This window comes from Sorex araneus, chromosome 1, assembly GCF_027595985.1.
Source record: "Sorex araneus isolate mSorAra2 chromosome 1, mSorAra2.pri, whole genome shotgun sequence".
Lineage (NCBI taxonomy): Eukaryota > Metazoa > Chordata > Mammalia > Eulipotyphla > Soricidae > Sorex > Sorex araneus.
The window spans coordinates 37,795,205-37,814,988 of record NC_073302.1 but is presented as its reverse complement, the minus strand read 5'-3'; the positions used below and the strand labels follow the sequence as shown (position 1 = coordinate 37,814,988).

The following is a 19,784-nucleotide window of genomic DNA, read 5'->3' as shown; positions in this document are numbered from 1 at the left end:
CCATGGATCGACCAGGGTTGGCCACATGCAAGGCAAGTGCCTTACCCACTGCACCATCTTCCCAGCCCCCATCCAACAACGACTGATAAAACTTCACACTAAGTAGTAATTTCTTAAGAGGAGAGACACAGTGATGACCAAGACAGGGCTCTCTTTCCAAGTAGGAAAGGGCAGCCAGACCCAGAGGACAGCTTGGTGGCTTAGAGGCTTGGAGCAACCAACTTGCAAGCTTTAAGGTTCAACTTTGGGGGGTGCCACGTGCACGGAGCGTGGTTCTGACAGCTCTGCTGTTTGTGTCTGGCAGCTCTACCCTCTGGGATCCCTGGCAGCACAGAGAGCCTGGAGAGGTCCACAGCCGAAAAAACGGACGCATGAGTAAAATGGTCAGAAAATGCTCCCACTAAGAAACACCAGAGATCCCCACCCGCACTACAGCTAAAGGAGTGCGCCCCCTGCTGGGCGTGTGTGTGAGACCACGTCAATCACCCACCTGTACTACAGCTAAGGGAGTGCGCCCCCTGCTGGGCGTGTGTGAGACCACCGCAGTCACCCACCTGCACTACAACTAAGGGAGTGCGCCCCCTGGTGGGCACCACAGCAGCGTGTGTGACCATCGCAGCCAGGTCCCCAGGTCATCATGGCAACAAAGGGAAGGAAAGGGAAAATCACTCAAAAAAAAAGACATCTGCAAAATATAAAAATAAAAAGAAGAGGTGGAGCTGGGAGCAAGGGCAGCTGACTCTGATGAGACATTAAAACAGACATAAGTCAGGGCTGGAGCGATAGCACAGCAGGTAGGGCATTTGCCTTGCACGTGGTCGACCTGGGTTCAATTCCCAGCATCCCATATGGTCCCCCGAGCACCGCCAGGAGTAATTCCTGAGTGCATGAGCCAGGAGTGACCCCTGTGTATTTCCAGGTGTGACCCAAAAAGCAAAAACAAAACAAAAAAAGAAACAGATATAAGTCATAAGTCTTGACTTATAACTCATGATTAATGCTAAGAAGAAAAGTCTGAAAATATGCCCATGTACAAAGAAGCAGATGTGACCTCATGGGGAAGGGTTGGGGCAGTTATACTTGGACTGAAAGTAGAAGACGAAGTGTCAGCAGGTATGGTGGGGGTGGTGCACAGAGGACATGCCAGGTGCTAAAGGTGCAAAGGCCTGAAGCAGAGGGAGGGAGGGAAGAAGCAGGGTGGGTAGACAGACGCCCCCTGGAGGCTGTAGAGAGGTTATGCAGCCATGCAGAGAATGCAGCAGAACCCACAGGACAACTACCATCCCCAGCGCAGACCCCGGAGCCCAACTCACTGGCCCTTAACATCTACCTGGGTCTGCAAAACCTCATTCCCAAGCCTCATCTTTTGTAATGTGTTTGAGTAAAGGGATGTGGAGGACTCCCGAGCAGTGCTCAGGTGACCCAAGGACAACCCCCCAGCTTTATCCAGCTGTCCAGTGCCAGCGCTGGAGAGATAGTACAGGGGCTAAGGAGTCCCCTTGCATGCAGCCAACCCCAATTTGATCCCTGGCACTATAACCAGTCGTCCTCAGAGCGTGGCCAGAGGTCACTCCTGAGCACAGAGCCAGGAATAGTCCCTGAGCACCGCTGAGTGCGGGGTGTGGGGGGGGGAAACAAAAATAAAAACAAAACAAAAAATGCGAGAAAATGGTCCCCTGCATGGCTCAGGTCTAAGCCTCCCGCAGAAGCCTCCAGAGCATCTCCTACCAGAGCCCAGTGACGCCAACTGGCTCCATCAGGGAGCCTGGTCTTACAGATAGGCTACGGAATTACTCAGACGCATTTTATTCCAGGGAGAAAACCCGGGACTCGCCGTGTGAATGGTATGCTTAAATATGTGGCCAGACCTGGGCACGACGACAAAGGTATACAGGGGGCATGGTATCTTTAAATCTTTCTTTTTTCCTCCTCCAAATCAAATAATATGTAATAGACCCAGTGCTGGGCTTAGTCAACCATGGCTCGTAGAATTAACATTCTGGAAGCTAGCTTCAGGGGAGCAAGGGGCAGGAAGCCCCGTCTCGAGGAGCAAAGAAATGCTGGCTTTAAATTTCAGGTTAAACCAATGTTATTCACAACCCGGCTTGGAAGCTAAAAGCTTTACACAATCAGGTCTGGTCACGCAAAGGGGGAGGAAGCAAAATAGCCTCAGATTCCCATCTGTCAGGAGAAAGCTGTCTCTTGTGTATCTTAAAAGATCATAAACCCATTGCATTTTTTTTTCCCAGAGCATAGCAGATTCAGAGGTTTTGCATTTTTCTTCGAGGGTTCTGGCTTGTTTCTCTGAAAATCATCATGTTTTTTTATGTCTGCAGATGCTCAAAGGGATGCAGAGAAAAAAAATAAAAACAAACAGGAATCTCCATAATCCCTTCTGGCGTGGTGGCCTGTGGTGTGCAACCCCAGCCAAGGAGCTCCAGGAAAGGAAGCCAGGCACTGGCTCGGCCTCTGGCTTTCCTGGAAATACCCCAGAGCCCAGCCCAGGCCTCAGGCACAACCTCCTGCCTTTGCAGATTTGCTGCCCTGTACAACTGGGCAGGGGGGCAGTGCCCAGTGGGGAAAAGGGTTGATTTCCTTTTGGGTGTTGTTTTTAGGCCACACCCAGCAGTGCTCAGGGGTCCCCTCTGCACTCAGAAATCACTCCTGGAGGTGCTCAGGGGACCATATGGGATGCAAGGATAGAACCTACAATAGTACAGCCCTTCCCACTGTACTTTCTCTCTGACCCCGGAGACAAGGGTTGAGAGCCAGCTGATCCAGGTTCTAGTCCCAACTCTTCTGCCCTTACTGTGTGAGCCCCGGCAAGTTCCCTTCTTTCTCTGGGCCTCAACACACAGCCCCACCTTCAATGACCAAAGAAGTAGAGTCAGTCATTTCTCTACCACAAGCTACCTCGATATTGTCCACCGAATAGAATCAATATGCATTACTTCTCCCATGTCGCTTGTTTATGTATGTCAGGATCAGGGACCTCCCGGGGGATCTGTCCCACCCCTCAGCAACTGCCCCATCTACTAACCGTCCCTCCTACCAGCAGGTTTTGTCCACACATTCAGGGAGTCTGCCGGGGGCTTCTGGGAGAAAGTAGATGAGGAAAAAAAAATGCTTCCTACCTCAGTACAAACACATACACACGCACGCGAGTGCAGACACACACACACACACACACACACACACACACACACAAACATTTACACTTAAATTTCCTTTTGCTTTGTTTTTGAGCCACACCTGGCAGTACTCAGGATTTACTCTTGACTCTGCTCTCAAGGATCACTCCTGGTGGGGCTCAGGGAACCCTCTGGGGTGTTGAGGATCGAGCCCGTGTGGGCAATGTGCAAGGAAAGTGCCCTTCCTGTAGTACCAGCTCGCCAGGCTCCCTCCCTTCATCTTCTTTAAATTGTAAAACAAACAATTCTGTAATCCCATCCTTACCCCATCTGCAGGGGCGCCTGACCCCAACGGACACCTTCTCCAAACCATGCTAGGATGCTGGTGGCTGGTAACCAGCCAGCCTGCCGCTGCCACCACAGAACTCAGCTGCCCCCTCTGTCCCACCCCCGGCCCTCCCCGTGATATCTTGACCAGGATCCTCCCTTCCCCGGGATCTGTCCCCCTCCTCAGCAGAGCCAGACAGTCTGTCAGCCACAGGAGTCTGGAATCCAGGTGCTGGGAAGGAAGACTGGATGCGTGCGTAGGGGGCATTTCCAAAGTGGTACTAGTGGGCTGGGACCTTGGGGTCGGTCCCCTCTGATCGTCTTCGTGACTGACGCTGGATGAAATTGATAAAGCTGCCACCACCACGCCAAGGCAGATCGTGCCTATTTGCAAGCTCTCAGAAGCTGAGAAGCAGCGGGAGTTTGCCAAAGGCAGCAGCAGTTCCAGAATGTCCCCGGGGGTGTGGAGGTACAACTGGGGAAGGCGGGGGAGGAGAGTCAGGGGAGGGGAGAGGGCAGGGGTTTGTCCTGGAGGAGCCCACCGGTTTCTCCCAGGTGCACTGCCTTCACCCCTGGCGCTGAACCAAGCTAGCTTTGCATCCTTGAACCCACTGACGCTCAGAATAACACAGTCCTGTTTTACAGGCTTGGGGCTCCGAGGAGAGGCTGACAGGTCTGGGGACTGAGCCCCTGCATCCCTTTGCTGCAAACCTTGTTCTCTTCCTACTTCCCTGTGCTCTTGGTGAGAGCCACGCTTGCTGGTGTTCGGGGGCTCTTTCCTGGCTCAGTGCTCAGGGCTCACTCGTGGAGGTGCTGAGGGATCCTTAGGCCGTGCCCAGGATCGAACCAGGCTCCACTGGTGCAAGGCAAATGCCTTCACCCTTCTGCTTCCTCTCCCTTTGCTCTTCATGCCACAGTGAAGCCTTCTTTCCCTTGCCTGAAAAACTGGGAACAGCAGTAGGTAGGACAATCCCTGGGGTCCTCATAAGGATTCAGAGATGACGCCCTGTCATCGCTTCGTGCTGTGCTTGGCAGGAAGTGAGCAGGTGGCATCATTAATTCCACCAGGAGAAATCCTCCCCGAAGTTCCTCCAGACAAAGCAGCCGCCTCCAGAAACATCATGAGGGGGTGCGGGCGGGGGCCCTTTGGTCAGAACCACCCCGTCAGCCACCCAATATCAAACTCTCAGGCTTTCCCCCTCCCCAAGAACCCCAAAATCCTCTCTGTGGCTCCCCTCCGTGCTGCCCACCAGCCAGCAAGTATCCCCCACTCCGAAGCTGGCCTCAAGTCCAAAAGCACAGGGAAGCGCCCTTTCTCCAGGGTGTTTGAGCCCCCTGGAAACCACCCCCCCTTCCCAGCCACAGAAACTGGCAGAGACCACAGCAGAGTGATGATTCAGTGCTTGCCTTGCAAGTAGTCGACCCAGGTTCCATCCTGGGTGCTCCATCTGGTCCCCTGAGCACCACCAGGGGTGATTCCTGAGTGCAGAGCCAGAAGGAAGCCCTGAGCACCGCCAGGTGTGGCCAGAACAAGAACGAACCAGAAACTGGCAGAGAACGAGCAGTAGCACAGCTGCCAGCAAACACAGGGCAGAACACCGTCATCCCAGAGTAGGTCAGAGGGATGCTGAGCACTGTGACGGGTGAGGGATGGATGAAGCCTGGGCACCCCCAAGCGAGGCAGCTGCAGGACCAGCACCTCTCTCGGCCTCTCCAAGCTACGGCATCTGAGAGGCCCCCGAAACCTTCCGCCATGCCTCAGCTTCCTCACCTGTGGAAGCAGCGACTGTCCGGGTGCGAGGGCGAGGTTGGGGGAGGGTGCGGACACAGGCTCGGGCAGCATCAGGGTACGGGGGGTCTTGAGTAGTGCTCTCTGAACACATGAATCCTCCCCCCTCTGGCAAGAGGACGGGCACCCTGAGGTCACAGCCCCTGTCCCCCTCACCTCAAGTCTGGGAGAGGCTGGCCTAGGTCTGAACTGGTCATTCACAGGGAATCAGCGAGTTAAGACTTGAGGGGTGGTTGCACACCCCCAAGGGCCCCAGAACCTGGCAGTAAGATGGTCCCTGGCAGAATCAGAGAACTCGGGGACACTCCCTTGAGAGGGAGAACGGTGATCTCTGGTCCCAAAGGGTCCACGAAGAGCTTCCATTCTACCTACTCCCATGAGTGATTGGAGGCAGCGTCCATTAAGGTTCAACAAGAGGGTGACAGATGACTCGGCTCGGAGGAAGCCTCAGCAATCAGAGATGACAGCTCAGACAAACAATAAATTTCATTTATTCTCCAGGTAGTTCATGGGGCTTCTGCACTGGGTGGGCCTAGGGGGGTTCACGTTGGCTAACCAGGGGGAGGATGGGCAGGAGTGGGGTGCACCTTCTTAGCCAGACCGCCGAGAAGAGGGGAGGGGACAAGGAACTGAGAGGTAAGGGGGAGGATTCCAGGCACCCGGGACAAGATTCGGCCAGTGATATTTCTAGAAACTTCCAGTCAAATTGGGTCCTGTGCTGGAGGGCCTGGTGGCAGGGCTGGAAACGTGCCGTAGCCACCCACAACCAAAATCGATGTTCCAGGTGATTTTATCAATTCCATCCTGAACCAGGGCCGCAGACTGAGAAAAATCAAAGTGGCACGGAGGAAAATTCCATCGGAACGACCATGATTCCAGCATTAGTTTCACTCAATCTTGCTTCTCGAAGAAGGAAGACGCAAAACCGTAAAAATGCCAAGTGCGTTCAGGTTCAACCAGCGGGAATGTCATGGTACCTCAAGTGTGTCCCACGGGGGTGGAGGTGTGTGGGTCGGGGTGTCCCTGAAGGACCCCGAGTCTACATTCGGGAAGAGTGAAGGTGACACAGAGCACAAAGGTCTGTGTTCAGGACCCCAGAGAGGTAGCTGGCGATCTGAAGCCAGGAAGACACGAGGCTTCAGCTACCCACCCTAAACTCATCTGGAGCACCAGACCTCTGGGTCCCCTTGGGGAGATTTTAGTTCTAGTCCCTGTCTCAAGTAGGAGACAGAAGGTGGAACAGTCGTTCAAGCGTAACCTGGTCTGTGCTGGGAACCTGAGCTGGAGAACAACCCAGAAGCCTCCCTAGATTCACTTGATAGTCCGGGGTTCCGGGGTTTGCTTGCTCTGAGCCAAGCACTGTTCTAAGTACCTTATCTTTTCATTGGCATGGGGAGGTCTGAGGAGATGCAGATCACATCCACTAGTGCTCAGGGGTCCTTCCTGGTAGTGCTCAGGGGTCCTTCCTGGTAGTGCTCAGGGGATCAGATGCAGTGCCAGGGACCCAATGGGGTCAGCCTGGCACTGCATCTGATATGCTAGGAGAGTACCTAATCCTCACAGTAACCCAATGATACGGTCCCTTCACTAATGTAGACATTGAGTCGGGGGAAGGTGCATCACTTGCTCAAGCTCACATAGCTTAAGAGATGGAGGAACCCCAAACCCAAGTCACCTGACTCTACTCTGCGTCTGTTCTATACTAAACTGTGTAGCACTAGAACTGTGTGCAGGGAAGTAGCTCTGTATAGAACCAGAACCACACTAGTTCTGTGTAGAACTGGTGGGACTGGGAGGGGTAGATGGGGGTGTGGGGGGATGAAATCCAAGTCTTAACAGATGAGCAGAAGATTTAGGAAGAGGGGAACATGGGGAAATGCATTCCAACCAGCACGAACAGCACAGACAAAGGTGTGGGGGCTCAAGCAAGCCCGGAGCCGAGGGATCAGCTCTCTAGCAGGATTAGGACTGGAGCAATAACACAGCGGGTAGGGTGTTTGCCTTGCACTCGGCCAAGCCGGGTCCGATTCCTCCATCCCTCTCCGAGAGTCCGGCAGGCTACCAAGAGTATCCCGCCTGCACGGCAGAGCCTGGCAAGCTACCCGTGGCGTATTCGATATGCCAAAAACAGTAACAACAAGTCTCACAATGGAGATGTTACTGGTGCCCGCTTGAGCAAATCGATGAACAACGGGACGACAGTGCTACAATGCTACAGAAGGGACAAACTGGGACACTCCAGGGGCGCAGCCTGTGACACTGTCTCCTCTGTCCGGCTGCTCAGAGGCATTTCTCTCTCACCAGAACTAACCTCTCCTGGAAGTTCAGACATGCACAGACAGGACTGGCACCCTTGGTGCTGGCATATAGAGATGGGATTTCTTTGTGCTTAAACCCATCGAGATGACCTCACAAAGGGAAGCTGGAAGGAGCAATACCTCCTGCGCTGCCAGAGGACAAGTGTGTCCTCTCTAATCGGCACTGTCCGAGTCCATTACTTTGCCCGGTAGCACCTAATTACTCACCTTACGGAGAGGTGCACACACTAACGAGGAAGAACGTGCACCATGGTGAAAATATTCCAAGGCAAATGAAATATTACTAGGAGCAAAAGGGTGATTTGTTTCTGTGGCTTGTGCTTTTAAATGAGATCAAAGAATGCTAAAGGGTTCGTTTTAATTATACCTGCAAGCAGGCTTAAGCAGAAATCCCCCTTTTTTTTTTTTTATTCCTGGCTTTCATGCACACAGCAGTCTGCCCTCCCATCCCCCCGCTGCGTAGAAATAAACAAATAAAAGGGTCTAAAAATCGTATTTACTCTGATATCTTTGCATTATCCCCCCATTTGAGTTTTGAAATGACTGTCTTGATTTTTTTTTCCTCCCAAGAACAATATAACTAAAAAAGAAGGTTTATATTTTGAAGTGTATCCATCTGATCACTGCACAAATGTTTTCAGGAGAAATGACTATATTTCTCCAAGATGGGTATGGGTTTTGTCATAGATCAGAGTGAGAGGGAGAAAAAAAAAGAAAGAAAGATAAATCATCAGAGATCCAAAAATACTTTTCATTTGGAGAAGATATCAGGCCATTTCGATGGGGCTGATGGAGTCCCTGTTCTGTCTCCATTACCTAAGACAGACGGCCCCAGCCCGGAGCCAACCACTGAGATTATATTCCCCATAAGATGGTCCCCGATATAGATATATATATATAGATATATATATATGATCTTCAACCTCTATTGATTGACCAATTTCACAAGCAAAGACTGGTGAAATGAAGCTGAAATGAACATCATGCTTTAACTCATTGAACCTATCAGGCCTGAGTTAATCTCACTGTCCACTCTCTCTGATAGAATTCAATTGATCAATCATGTTTCGGTGATAGTACCATTTCACTGGCTTATTGCTTCTTCATTCCAGAGCTTGACCTGTTAGACATACTCGGACTGGCTCGACTTCTCTTGGATATACAGAGATCAGCCTCTGTCTACCCACGTATGGCATCCCCTGTCCCGGCTGAAAAGCCCTCGAGAGGCTTTTGTGTCTGTCTGCAGTGTGTTTTCACCCCACACAGGCCTGGCTGTGGTGGATTTGTGACGGAGTGGAATCAGAGTGCGCAGAGATGGAGGGGGTGGGAGTGTGGGTCCTTCATTCTGAACAGACCCGCCACCGCTGCTCCTTTCTGCAGAGCCACACCGGGCTGGGGTTCTGTGCTCAGCAGAGGTATATTCTCGCACGTGCCACCTGCACGGGATGAGACAACTGGGAACGGAAACGCCAACAACAGGAATTCGCTCTCCTCACATGGGGACTTCCCACTGACATTTCACTTTCTTTGTTTGTTTGTTTCTGGATTTGGGGGGTTTGGTTTCGGGGCCACACCCAGCAGTGCTCAGGAGTCACTCCTGGTCAAACTCAGAGAACTGTATGGGGTGTTGGGGATCGAACCCATGTCGGCCATGTGCAAGGAAAGGGCCCTCCCTGCTGTTCTATCACTCCAGCCCTGACGTTTCCGTTTCATTCAGCTTCTCTGACTCGCAAAACAATTTCAGAAGGCGGATAAGATATTAGGAGCCTCCCTTCAATCTGGTAGGAGCCAGGCACAGAGAGGAGATACTCAGGCCATTTGCCCCAACCCAGTGATGCTATGAGGCCCTGATGTGTCGGCACTCCGGGGCCCCGGAGCCTGGTGCCACTGACAACTCCTCATCCCCCAGGCAATTTCAGAACAACTGGCTGTTTGCGGAGGGGGGAGGAGGGGGGAGAGAAGAGGATGAGGAGGGATGATGGAGCTCAGCCTCTGCCTCCTTGGATAAAGGAACCCTCCTCCAACAGATCATGAAAGATTAGGAGAGGTGGTCTCTGCCACCTCTGGGGAAGGTTAAGAAAAGGTCCGGAGTAGAAATAAAGCTATTGCCCCAAGTCACCACCAGCCCAGACCCTCGGCGGCCTGACCGGGACTCGAACCCAGATCCAGTCCTCGGCGGGGGACTCTGTGCTTTGCCTCAGCACCTCCCTCATTCACGCCACTCCAATGAGACCCCATCAACAACAGAGAGAACTTCATCCTCTGCTGTCAACCTGGCCTGACGTGCCGTTCCGGTTCCTTCGTGGCATTTAATTTAATTTTCCCAACTGCAAGCCAAGACACTGCCGCTTTGGGAAATCAGGGCGCAGGGGCTGGGCCCGGCTGTCTGCCTGGGGGAGGCGGCTCGTGGGGACACAAGGCTGAGCGCAGCATGCGGGTCTCTGGAGGAGGTCAGGGCAATGACAGTTTGCAAATAAGCCTCGCATCTGCTTGGAGCGGGGGACGCAGTCCGCAAACACACTAATGGACTTTCCTCTGCCCGCGGGGCGCTGGGGAGAAGCAATAAATAAAGCCGGCGCCTCTGGGGGGAGCCATTGCTGAGGCCAGAGGCCCGGCTGCCCTGAGGAGGGGGTTGTTGAGAGAGGGAAGGGGGTGGGTGGGATTTCTCGATCCTCAAACTGCAGCCTGCTCCCTCTTGTCCCCACGAAAACCACAGTGCACCTTCCAGGAGTCCCCTTCCTGGACCCCGTATTCCCTTCTGTGCTCTTAACCGGGCTGGGGGGCGCTGTATGACGATATAGGTCCACTCACGACTCATCCCCTGCACAGCCCAGGCACAGGGGTGGGAGCCGAGGGTCTGACCTCACTGAGGTGCCGAGCCCGTGAAGGCGAGGAAGCACGGACACCCCCTGCCCCACTCAAGGTAGCTGGGGACAGAAGGATCCGGGGCAGGCGCAGGGGAGGAGGCGGCGGCCAGGTCTGCTGGATGAGAGACTCTGGTGTCAGGGCTCCAAGTCCTGTCGGAGATTCTGGGTCACCATCCCCTGAGGGCTCAAGTGCTGATGCCCACCGGCCTTGCTGATCCGACTCCCCTCCCCTCACTTCCTCCCTCTGTCACAGTGGCCTTCGCTGGTCCCTCAACCAAGCCCCCCACTCCCCGGCCGTGTTCTCCCCTGCATCCTCCCTTCCTTCAAACATTCTACAGAGACCTGGCCCCCCTCCTCCCACCTTGAGTGCTTCAGATATCTCTCGTCCACATTGACTGTGGCCCCCAAATCAGCAGCCTTGCCCCTCACGTCATACTCTCTCTCTCCCAGCTTTGCTGGAGTGGGTTTGTTTCCCACTTGGCCAAGTGGGTTTGTTTCCCTGCCAGTTTTTTTTTTCTTGCTCTCCTCAATAGAAGGGCTCATGAGAGCAGAGAGTTTTGCAGGTTCCCTGGTTCCCTACTCTGCCCCAGCACCCAGAGCAATGCCTGGTACCCAGCAGGGTCCACAAGAAGTACTTGTGGGTAGATGAAAATGGACATTTCCGGTTCCGGCAGAGAGTACAGGGCTAAGGGTGTACTCAAACACCCCACCTTGTTTTGATCACAGCACCACATGCCCCGCCACACTTATTCCCAGGTGTGGCCCTGGAGGGGGCTTCCGCATCACAGATGTGAGCAGACCACCACCTCAGACCCACCCAGTGAACCCCGGCCAAGAAGTGTCAGGCGGGGTCCCCAAGTCGCCTGAGCAAAGTGTGGGAATACACACACACACACACACACACACACACACACACACACACACCATTAAAGGGCATTTTATTGAAAGCAACACCCCAAAATAAAACCAAGTACAAAGGAGACAGGTGCTCCCAGGGGGCCTGCTAGGGGGGAAAGAGGACTCCCCTTCCTGACCCCCCTTCTCTGCCTAGCCTGGGGCATGAGAGCTGGAGCCGAGGCACCACAAGGCAAAACAAAGGGGGCTGCCAGCCTGGCACAGCACTGGGGCAGGACCCCGGGGACAAAGATGGTGGAGTCCTGAGCACCGGGACCGCCCCGGCCGCTGGTCAGCCACAGGATCTTACTCATCTTCTCTGCACCAGGGGGCCATTCATCACGCTCAGCTGACAGCCCGGGGTCCAAGCATGCAGATTCCCAGGTCCGTGCGCTCTGCAGAGCAGCTCGCATCCTCCACAGGACAGGAAGTGGGGCAGGGAAGGACACGATGTGTGCGGCGAGGGGGCGAGGGCCAGCGGGACTGGCTGCTGTCTCTGGCACGAGCACTCGTTCAAGTCTGTTGCTCGGGCTCCAGTCAGAGCCCAGGAAAGGAGCCCAGTGTTGGCCCTCAAGGGAGTCCATTCCTGGGCAGAAAACTACTGTAAATGAGCTCCCAAAGAAATTGTCTGCCATGGCGGCAGGATGAGGACTGGGATGTGAGTGGTGGAAAACGTGCACTGGTGGAGGGAATGGGTTTTCCATCATAGTATGGCTTTATCTCAAACATGAAAGCCATGAACTTTATCTCACGGTGATACAATTTTTAAAAAATTAAAAAGTAATGTGGAGTTCATGCCCATTCAATCAGCTTAATCAATGGCTGAACAAATAGCAGTATTCCTACATTATTTAAAAAAAATTAATAAAAATTTTAAAAAATTGAACCTGGGTTCAATCCCTCCGCCCCTCTACAAGCTACAAAGAGTATCTTACCTGCACGGTAGAGCCTGGCAAGCTATCCGTGGTGTATTGGGTATGCCAAAAATAGTAACAAGTCTCACAATGGAGACGTTACTGGTGCCCGCTCAAGCAAATCGATGAGCAACGGGATGACAGTGATATAGAGCCCCCAAAGAGGTGATCGTGTGTGCTAGAGACGGGCGGATCCTGCCTGCTGTAGCATGGAAGGTGCAGTGGACAGGGAATGTCTCCTAGAAGGAGACAGGATGGGCAGAGTTTGCATTTGGGGGGCTGAAGAAGAAGGTAGAGGGTGGTCTAGACCTAAGAGGTGAGTGAAGACCTGCTCAGCCACTGAGCCCCTGGGCTGAGTCGCAGAGTCTTCATAACCCCAGATACTTATCAGGGGGACCAAGAGACACTACGGAGGGTAGCATGATGGCCTTGATGCAAGCTCTAGGCCCAGGTTCGATCCCTAGCACCGCATATGGTCCCCTGAGCAATGACAAGAGTGACCCCTAGCGCAGAGCAGGAGTGATCCCTATCACAGAGGCAGGAGTGATCCCTGAGCACAAAGCTAGGAGTGATCTTTGAGCAACCCCAAGAGTGATCCCTAGCAAAGAGTTAGGATTGATCCCTAGCAAAGAGTTAGGAGTGACCCCTAGCACAGAGTCAGGAATGATCCCGAAGTGCAGAGATAGAAGTGATCTCTGAGTGCTGGGAGCCAGGAGTGATCCCTAGCACAGAGCCAGGAGTGATCCCTGGCACAGATTCAGGAGTGATCCCTAGCACAGAGCCAGGAGTGATCCCTAGCACAAAGTCAGGAGAGATCCCTAGCACAGAACCTGGAGTGAGCCCTGAGCGCAGAGAGGCACCGGGCTCTGCTTCCAGGAGTCTGAGCCCTGGGGCAGGCACAGCAGGTGTGCAGTGTAAGCACAGATTTGCCCTGTAACCGTCACCAAACCTCCCAGAGGGAGCTCAGAGCAGAGCCCGATGGTTCCAACGGGTCTCCCTAAGAGTGACAGGTCGGAGGAGGTTTAGGAGATGTGGTAGGTATGTCACGGGGCAAGTGATGGCCTTTAACAGTAGAGAAGGAGCCCCCAGTCCAGGCCAGCAACAGGAAGGGACCGTCCAGGCCCCAAGCAACTGGGGAATGACCCACTGTTCATTTAGGCTGCCGGAAACTGGCTTTATAAGAATTCAAGCCATGAGCCTAACTCCATTTCACTTATCTACACAATCGAGGTGCTTTCATTTACGGACCTTTCCAAGAGTCCTGCCGTCACAGAAACGGAAGTAAGATCGTGCTCTTCCTTGGTCGGAATTTTATCAAGGCTTGTTCATAATTTCACCAAATCCGTTTGCTGACAGCTCCATCCCACCATAGGCATTAGTATTGCCAAAACAAAAAAACACCAGCTGTCCACATTCACAGCCCCACATTCATGGGGATCCACTACTAAAAGTGAGCAACTGGCCACGTGATTATCTTTTTGTGTAGTCGTGTTGAAGCCTTTGCATGGCAAAATACACTACCGGATAACGAGTCTATGATTCTACTTCTCTTTCCCTTTTGTGTTAGTCCGGGCATCTTACTAATTTTAATTACATTAATTATATTTTCAAAAAACAAAAAGTGACAATCCTTCCCCGTTGCTGGCCTGAGCTGGAAGGTCCCTCCCTACTGCTAAAGGCCATCACATAGCCCGTGACCTACCTGCCACAAGTTTCCAAGTCTCCTCTGACCTGGTCACTCTTACCGGGATCCACTGGAACCCAGGGTCTGAGCTCCCTCTTGGGAGATCTGGTGGCAGCAACAAAGCAGTAGATTTGGGCTGGAGAGACAGTACTGCAGGTAGGCACTGGCGCAGGACTGAATTTAATCCCTGGCACCCCATATGGTTCCCTAAGCCCCACTAGGAATGATCCCTGAGAGAGCGCCAAGTGCCCTCGAGCACAGCTGGGCACAGCTCCAAACACTAAACACAAACAAACAAATAAAAAATGTAGTTGGTTACAATGTCTCTTAAGTTTCATCTTAGGATAGCAGGGGAAATACTACAAAGTATTTATTTGGGGAGCCAGTGAGAAACACTCCGAGTAGAGTGTTTGCCTTCCACAGGGCTGAGCAGGATTCAGTCCCCTGAGCCCTGCTAGGAGTGATCCCGCCTAGAAGGGCAGAGCCTGATCCGGAAGCCCTGGGCCACAGCCAGGTGTTGTTCAAAAACAAACAAACAAACAAACAAACAAACAAAAATGAACGAAAAGAACCATTTTGAAGAGGAGATACTGAGGTGTCAGGATTTAAAGGCTTTGTGGTTTCTCTGTTTTATTTTGCATGTCCTGAAGCAAACACTGAGCCTGGAATAGCCGGAGTGCACCAGGTGTGATGCCTCCCCAAAATTAAAAACAAAAAAACAAAAAAACATGGATGTTCTCAACCATGAACAGTGAGATTGCTCCTAAAATCCAGCGTCTGGATCTACTCTACCCTTTTTAGAAGCCCATTTCTCAGATGCAATAACCTGGCAGAGTCCCAGATCCCCAAGCTGCTCCCTTCCCCCTGGGGCCTCCACTCAGGTGTCCTTGACAAGGGAAAGAAAGTGGTGTGGGGTGGGGGGCTGAGGCAGCAGGGGAATCATACACTGTTGGGGGAGCGAGGGAGGGAGGGAGGGAGGGAGGGAGGGAGGAAGGAAGGAAGGAAGGAAGGAAGGAAGGAAGGAAGGAAGGAAGGAAGGAAGGAAGGAAGGAAGGAAGAGAAAAAAAGGAAGGGAAAAAGGAAGGAGGGAGGGAGATAAGTACCAAGACAGAGTAGGAGGGAGGGAGGAAAGGAGGGAGGGAATGAAGGACCACAGGAGAGAGGGAGGGAAAGAAAGAGGAGGGGAAGGAAAAGGAAGAGAAGGGCAAAGAAGGGCAGTGCCAGGCAGGGCAGGGCAGGGCAGGAAGAAAGAGGTTGAGACTGGAGGAGGAAAGACACCTTGCAATATCCATGCTCCACCAGGCTGACAAAAGTGCACAGGGCAGCAGCCCCCAGCTCAGAGAGCAGGGGTGAGGGACCCAGAAGGGGGTGAGGCTTAGGAAGGGAGAGGAGCCCCAGGGGCTGACGCTTCCCCTGCCCCCGGCAGAGTGCTTACAGGCCAGGCTCTGAGACCTGGCTGCTCGGGCCTGACGCCAACGTGCAGCTCAACACTCGTGGGGCAGGGCGCTGGGCCATCTTTCCCTTCTGCCAGAGGGAAGCAGCCACAGTACCGCGCGGTGGCCAGAGAGAATGCCTGTCACACGGGGAGGCTCGGGTCTCTCCCTCAGCCTCCTGGAGCAGGAGTTCCCCCACCCCGCACTGGTCAAGACCAAGGAGCCAGAGCCCTCCCTGTGCAACATTCACACTCTACTGGGTGTGAATTATCAGAGATTACCCACTCCTATTTCCCTATTTCACAGATCAGAATACTGAGTCCCAGAGGAGACAAAAAAAAAAAAAAAAAAACAGCTCACACAGCAATTATACAGAATTAGCCACAGGAACTCCTCCAACCAGGCAAGCACGTTGCTTCTTTTTCCTTCTTTCCTCTTTTCTTCCTTTCCTTTCTTTTCTTTCTTCCTTTCTCTGTTTTTGCTGTTGTTTTTGCTTTCTTGGCCACATGCAGCAGTGCTCAGGGGCTACTCCTGGCTCTGTGCTCGGGGGTCACTTCTGGTGGTCAATTCTGATGTTGCTCAGGGACCATGCATTGGCAGGGATCAAACTTGGGATCCCAGCAACCCCTCACCCCAGTGAGACATCTCTCCCCCTGCCTGCTGGTTCCTGAATACTGAGCTCAGTTCCTACATCGGGGGTGGGGGGTGGGGGAATAAGACTATCATAGGGTAGGGGGTGGGGGACAGCAGGATTAATCACAGTTACAGACTGCAATAGAGAAAGTCCCCCCTCACGCTTACAGAAGCCTTTGCCAACTCAAGGAATTCCAGTCATTAATCTGTACACAGTAGGTGCCCGGGCTCCCAGGGCATTGCTGAGGCTGCAGTGGCTTGGAGGCCCACTTCTCTATGCAAGCCAGGAGGGCTTCCTGTGGGAGGTCACAAAGCTGGAGACTGATAAAGAGATGGAAGGCAGGTGTGACTCCAGGGCCAGGGTTGCTCGGAGAGACAAGACTGACAGATACCGGTGGGGTGAAGTACAACCCTGAATTTGTCGAGTCCTGGGTATGTGTGTATGTGTGTGTGTGTGTGTGTGTGTGTGTGTCTGTCTGTCTGTCTGTCTGTCTGTGTCTATGTATGCAAGCCAACAGATACCCGTGGGGTGAAGTCCAGCTCTGAATTTGTCAAGCCCTGGAGTGTGTGCATGTGTGTCTCACCCCGCAAGAACCCGCCCGGCTAGCAGCAGCAGTCGCATGAGAGAGAGAGAGAGAGAGAGAGAGAGAGAGAGAGAGAGAGAGAGAGAGAGAGAGAAGAGACAGAGACAAAGAGGAAGGAGAGACAGAGAGAGTGTGTGTGTGAGAGAGAGAGAGAAAGTGAGAGAGAGAGAGAGAGAGAGAGAGAGAGAGAGAGAGAGAGAGAGAGAGAGAGAGAAAGTCTCACCCCGAAACCCACCCCACAAGCAGCAACGGTCTCACCCTCCAAGTCACTGGACCGGCCAGCTCAACGACCACGCCAGCAGCAACTTCCTGCCCCCGCGTCCCGCAGCCAGGCCCCTGCTCCGCTAGCTCGGGTGGCGGCGGCACGCGGCATCCCTCGAGGGTCGAGAGCGACCCCACCACCACCACCACCACCGGGTGGGCCGGTGCCCCGCGGCCTGCGCCCCTCGCCCGGGCGCGTACCGTCTGCTCTGCAGCGCGCATTCCCGCGGCGGCCGCCGTGCTCGCGCGCTCCCCGGGGCCCGGCAAGCTGGCATCTTTGTTGCCATAACAAACTCAATTGTTCTCAGCAGGGCCCCGGCAAATAAAGTCATTCATTACAGGCCTCTCCGGCCGCCCAGGGCTGCGCGGCAATCAGCGGGCCGCCGGCCGCCCCCCGCGCGGGCCGAGACACGCGCCAGCACCATTACCTGCCGGGGCCCGGACCCCGGCGCGGCGGCGCGGGCGGGGGCAGCGCGGGGCCGCCGATTAGTTTTATCTCCGAACGTCAATTGACTTATACTGATTGGCTTCCTGCCGCCAAATGTCAATTAAATTGCAAATGCCTAGCGGAGGCCCGGCCGGCCGCCTCCTTCCCGAGGGCGCCGCGCGTTCCCAGCCCTTTTTTGCCTTTTTTCTTTTTTCTTTTTTTAATCGCCATGTTCTGACGCGGGTCCACGGCTCTTTTTCCTTCCCTGTTGCGCACCGAAATCCAGATCCCACCGCCCCGCACCGATGGCCCTACGCGCGGCGGGGGCGCAGGACGCGTCCCGGAGCCACAGAGCCCGGGCCGGGTGCGCCAACGGGGCCGCGCGGGTGCGTCCCCCAGCCCCGGGGGCTCTCGGAGGGGTTCGACTGGCACCGAGGAAACCCCGGGAAAGCCTCGGGGTTCTTACGATGTGACTCCTGGTGCGAGCGACGCTCGGCTCGGGCTTGGCTTTCGTCCCCGGCCCAGCGGGCTTGAAGGAGCCAAGGGCGACTGTGTCGTGGGTCTTGGCACACAAAGCGCGCAGGATCTACGGGGGTGGCAATGTTCACCCTTTTCTGGCTCTGGGAGTTGTCAGTGCGCATAGTCTCATCTGCTCAACCGACTTCAGTTGCCGATATTCTCCTTTTAACTAGCATTATTTAATTTTTATTCTTCTTATTATTACCCGTTCTCGGGCATGAGAAGCGAGACCAGGTCTTAGAGCAAGGATCCTAGGTCCCCCACCAAGGAGCGGCCCCTTCATTTCAGAGAGGGAACCCCAACTTCAGAAGCCCTCGGCTTCCCGATGGTGCCCTGCGTGTTTAGTTGGGAAATTAGCAAGTGAAAGGACCAAGAATCAACCTACCTCCTACCCACTTTCAGCCAGAACTGTAAGAGGTGTTGAAAGCCCCCTAGACACAGTCTAGTGTTTGGGTCCCCCATTTTACCAACAGGAAACCAACCCTTGGAGAAGTTCAAGGCATTTTCTTGGGTCACCGGAAGGCTAGGGCCCCGCCAAGAAGGTCCCTCTTCATCTGCTGCCATCTTTCTGGACGGCAACACACTGGCTCACACAGCTTCTGTGTGAATTTGCACTGGGCTTCGAGGATGGCATTCATCCTCTTTGTCAATAAGGCAAAAGAGGCCCCGAGTGGTTGGCCACAATCCCCCGTGCCCCAATCCAGGGCCATGAGCCCAGCATACACACAAGCCCCACACCGCAGACTCAGCTCCGTCCCCTCCGGCCGCTCAGAGCCTGGCCAGCCGTTACTTCCAGAAAGAGCTGGACAATGCAAAGGACATAGGAGAACGGAGAAAGACAGAACTCCACCCGCACCCCTGCTGGGGACACTGTACATTAGACCCCCCTCTCCAAAGAGACTTTTTCCCCTCTCTTGATCCCCTAGACCCCCACGTGGGCTTGCTTCTGTCCACCTCCTTAAGGTTATGTCTTGGGAGAGAGATATGCAGGTTCTTAACTGATCAAATGTGGCAGCGTTTAAAAGATACAAACCTGACCAATCCTCCTTTTCAGAACAGAGTTGTTAGCAGAACAAAAGTACCATTCAAAGGTGCAGGCTGGCATTTATGTCTCCAACAGAAAGGAAAGGGAGAGGGGGGTGGAGGGGGGACGGCAGACAGCAGGGAGGAGGAGGGAGGCCCAGGATCTGGAAGGGTGTCCAGGTTCACCGCCTCCAAATCTGGGACCCAGAAGGCAGGAATCTGTCTGCAATCACGCGGGAAGCATGGGGTCAGACAGGGGCCCCAGAGAACCCAGGCTCCCCCCCGTCTGGCCTCACTCCACTCTCTCCACTGCCCACTGCCCCCCACCCCCACTACAATGTGAATTACTGGCTCCTGACACGGGAGCTTAAATTCTACCCCTGTGGATCCTGATGTGTGAATAATCCGATCATTAGACTTAGCAACAGAACTAAAATCATCGTTTAAAAAGATGGAGCTAGAAAACAAAAGAACTAGAACATCAGAAAAATTCTCATCAAGGGGAGAAATCCCTTCTTCACGACTCTGAATTTTGGGTAAAAACACTTTGATCTGATCACGGACATTACAGCTGATGTTTGAGAACATGCCACGTCCCCTGTGCTAGGGACAGCACCAGGGCTAAGATGCAGGCCTTGCATGTGGCCAACCCCACTTGGATTCCCAGGACCTCAGGTCCCCCCAAGCAACAGGACCCTTTAGGGGCCCACCCACCCATCCCCAGCCCATTCAATCAAGAAAGACTAGGAGTTTTGAGCATCACTCTGGAAGCCCCCCGAGATAAGGAACAAAATAGCATGGCGGGGGGGTGGGGGAACAAGGGGAATGATTCAATTGTCAGGAAAGCAGGAATACATATTATCCCTTTTTGAGCCGAGGAAACAGAAGTGCAAGGAAGCCAGGTTCTCAGCATTCACACAGTTAGATAATGGAAGGACTGTGTGCTTGAAGTCCAGTCCCCACCACGCTCGCTGCCCTGC

At 53.8% G+C, this 19,784-nt stretch overlaps 1 protein-coding gene across 2 annotated transcripts in view; it reads right to left on the bottom strand.

Moving 5' to 3' along the window:
- Positions 1-19,784, bottom strand: part of PAX5 (paired box 5) — a 182,335-nt gene that overhangs the window by 123,811 nt on the left and 38,740 nt on the right. The window lies entirely within an intron of this gene.